The sequence below is a fragment of the Ceratotherium simum genome, chromosome 10 (genome assembly GCF_057802395.1).
Source record: "Ceratotherium simum simum isolate JZ-2026a chromosome 10, ASM5780239v1, whole genome shotgun sequence".
Taxonomy (NCBI): Eukaryota; Metazoa; Chordata; class Mammalia; order Perissodactyla; family Rhinocerotidae; genus Ceratotherium; species Ceratotherium simum.
The window spans coordinates 52,407,569-52,411,227 of NC_141909.1; the positions used below are offsets into that span (position 1 = coordinate 52,407,569).

Consider the following 3,659-nt stretch of genomic DNA (forward strand, 5'->3'; position numbering starts at 1 on the left):
CATTTTGTAGACACTCAAAGCATATTTGTGGAGAGAATGAATACGTAAATGAGTAACTGAATATTCACTGTTACTCCTGTATTTCTCTGAAACAATCAAAATTTGTTCTCAGAATGAGGAACACCTAACAGTCCAAGATTCTACAACGCTTTCAGAATTAAGTGAGAAAGTGGGCTTTAATGTTAATTTCATCCATTCTAATTTTTAGGATTACTCATTTACACTTACCAAGAATGGCAGATCAGTTTCAGCTCAAGTGCTGACACTGAGGGACTGGTGGCAGCTCTCTGGATTCTGAGGCTGGCTCTGAGTCAAGTTGGGGCAGAAGTGAACACCAGGACTGCAGAGTAGTGCACTTGCGGAGATGACAATGACCATTCCCAAATACCTAGTCAGAGGACCTGGATATTCATCTGTAAGAGGTACTGAAAACTGATTTTTATTTAAAGTAGTGCTCTCAATCTTCCCAGCTCCTCCTGGGAAACAGCTGACTATAAGGAGTTTGGGAATGATCAAGGTAAAGATCATGATTATTTCAATCCACATTTTGCTTGACACTAACAGATAGTGATACCGAACCAAGTGGGCTTGCCTCATGGTGAGTTAAATGAGACTCTACACCAGTGGAAGTTGTCTCACAAAGTAAAGTGTATTTGCAGCAAATAGGAGGCCACGAGCAATCATTTCCAAAGTCACGGCATCCGCGAACAAAGGGAAGCAGGAACTTTTATTTGGTTGGGGAATGAATATTCAAAAGGGAGAGGCAGGTATTCGCTTGCACAGGCTCAGTGGGAGAACAAGCTTCCATTTAGTGAGGCCTAAGCTCCTCCTGGAGAGATCTTAGCATTAAAAATAAGGCAAAGGTCATGGGCATAGCTCTTGCGGTGAGGCTTGGTCAGTTTCAGGATGGCTGGTGGTTACATCTCCTTAATACACAAAAGGAAAAGAAACAACTTGGAAAAACAGTTAATTGCTTCCAAACCCACCTTTGAGTTTCTCAAGGCACATAGTCGGTGACAATAGCACAACCATTAGCTCCCAAGAGGAAGAGATGACAATGGAATTTACTTTACACCATCTCTTCTCCCTGGAATGGGGCAGAGGAATGGAAAGAGCAGCCACATAAAGGCTGTAACTCCTAAAATAGGTATTTCCTAATTGCTACTTAACAGCAGTTTTTTAAAATGAAGTGAGCAGCTGAGGTAATTATAGTCCACTTACCAAAACTTTTCAGTGTTTGCTATTTTTTGATAGGTGGTCATTCCTTCATCTCCTCCAGGATCTACAGGGTTGAAATAGGGTAAGTGACTGTCTTAAATGCAACACAAGATATACATTTCAAAGAGAGTCTTTTGTTTTGCTTCGCTTTTCTTAGATCCATGTTTATACCCAAGATCTCTGTGAAGTAGAAAGCAACGCACTCTAGAGAAAATTGCTGGCAAACCAAAGAGAGAATTCAAAATTATGGGTCAGAGCCATTTGCTTGCGGTTATAATGCAAATTCATGATTAGATTTCAGAGCACTGCTTGATCATTAAAGCATTGTTCGTGGTGCCTTACCTGAGAAATTAGATAATGGACTCTTAATCCCACTCACACCTCCACGTAGTTCTGAAGAAAGGTAAATCGGCAACATTCGGAAGAGTCCCACTAATGTCCTCCAGGGTGGGGAGAAGCTTCCTGATGGAAAGTAGGCATCAGTGGAAGCCACTACACCCCACCATAGGACTCAGCAAAGTTAGGGAGAGCATTATCCAGAACAGGTGTGCTGAGGAGGAGTCAACACATTAAAGTCCACAGGATGGGAAGTGCCCTGCTCTGGACAGAGAAGGCCTTTGTACAGAACATTTAATGAAATCTAAAAAAAAAAATTGCAGAGCACACTCAAGGCTTCAGATTCCTACAAGAATTCTCCACCCCTCCCACCCCCACGGCCTCAGACTGCAAGGAATGTGTAGAAAGCAACACTTGAGCAGCAAATTGTAGCTGAGAGAAGGAAGGCTGATTGGTTCTGGGAGGAGATCACGAATAAAGAAAAGATGTGGGTGGCACCGGCAGGTTAAACATGGGTAGAGTGAAAAGAAACAGCATGAGAACGATGCAAATACACTACAGTCAGAAGGAAAGAGAGAAAGAGAAGAGACCACAGAATGCAAAGACAAAGTAAGACTCGAGACTGGCAATCTGGAAGAAAAAAAAATAGCACTAAAACCAAGAGCGGTTAAAAAGTGCATTATTAAAAAAGTACTAAGAATGCAACATCCGTAAAACAAGAGCCCAAACTAAAGTGATAAATAGCAAAAACAAAATTAAATGAAAAGGACTATCGTAAATAAGTTAAAAACAGGAGAAAAGAAAATCCACATGGTTAAAACTCTAATTGATCACTTAAAACAGGGATCTTCAAACTTTTCTGTAAAGGGTCCAATCGTAAATATGTTAAGCTTTGCAAGTCACACAGTTATTCATCTGTGCTGTAATATATTTTATATGCACTATATTAATATACATGAAGCATTTAGTAAAATAGGGCCTAGCTATAGTAATTGGCTATTATTATCATCAATATCAAGGCACAGCTAAAGTAAGTGATAGGACTTGGAAGGCAAAGAAAAAAAATCATCCAGGCATTTAGGCAGAAAAAGTTACCCACAGTGGGGGAAGTCAGGCTGGCCTTGCTTTTTCACAGCAATATTTAACTGCAGAAGTTGACAGAACAATGTCTATAACATATTAAGGAGCAGCATGTGTAACCAAGAATAGGACACCCAGCCAAGTGTTCAAGTATAAAGGCAACAGGCGGCATTCTCAAATATGAAAGAACTCTGCAAATGAAGAACTTATAATCCCTTTGCTAAAAAATAAAGTAAATAAAAATTTTAAAACTACATGACAATAAGATCCAACCAACCAAGTGATAAATTAAAAAGCAAACTCAGTAATGGAAAAGTCATGGTAAAAGAACTAGTGCTAAGCATTGCTTCCATTTAAATAGAGAACTCATAATGATTAACAGAGGGAATTATGTTTGCAGAACAAAATGGAATGCTACAATGCTGACAAAGAAAAATAATTTGAAACAAAAATCAGGAGACAGAGGGAGGGAAGGAAAAAGGAAAAGAAGTAGAAGAGACCTTATCACCTCATCTTTCCTTTAAGGTTGCCTATCAAATACTATTTAAAGTTGAAATATGTAATTAAAAAAAATATGACTCCAATCTTCTAAAAATTTTTACACCATTAGTGGAATGACATAAGACTTACTATTTCTTACTGCTTAAGAGAGAGGTTAGTAATTCCTTAAGTTTCACTTCAGCTTCTTTTTCTTCTAAAATTTACATAAAATTTAACGTAGCATTTTTGTACAGAGAATGATTGCATTACTTCAAAATTATTTTTTACTTATCCGTTCAACCATTTGTCCATCCGTGCTGCATGTGTCCGGAAAAAGACATACAGAATGATATTCACCAAATTATTTTTAGGTGGTAGAATGTAGGGTGATGCTTACTTTCTTCTTTATACACTACTCAATTGTGTTTTGTGACAAGCAATATGTATGATTCCTAGCTGCCTACCAAAATCTTTTCTTACTTACTGTCTGCTCCCATAGCTAAACCATGTTTCCAACCTCTCTTGCAGCTACATGTGACCATGTG

The 3,659-nt window shown here is 38.6% G+C and overlaps 1 long non-coding RNA gene across 1 annotated transcript; it reads right to left on the minus strand.

Moving 5' to 3' along the window:
* Positions 1–630: 630 nt before the first annotated feature.
* On the minus strand, positions 631–1,921 carry LOC147916115 (uncharacterized). Its single transcript, XR_015553356.1, has 3 exons — positions 1,561–1,921; positions 1,222–1,282; positions 631–926 (listed from the first exon to the last, which is right to left on the minus strand). It is a non-coding gene; the product is annotated as an uncharacterized LOC147916115 (long non-coding RNA).
* Positions 1,922–3,659: the final 1,738 nt, after the last annotated feature.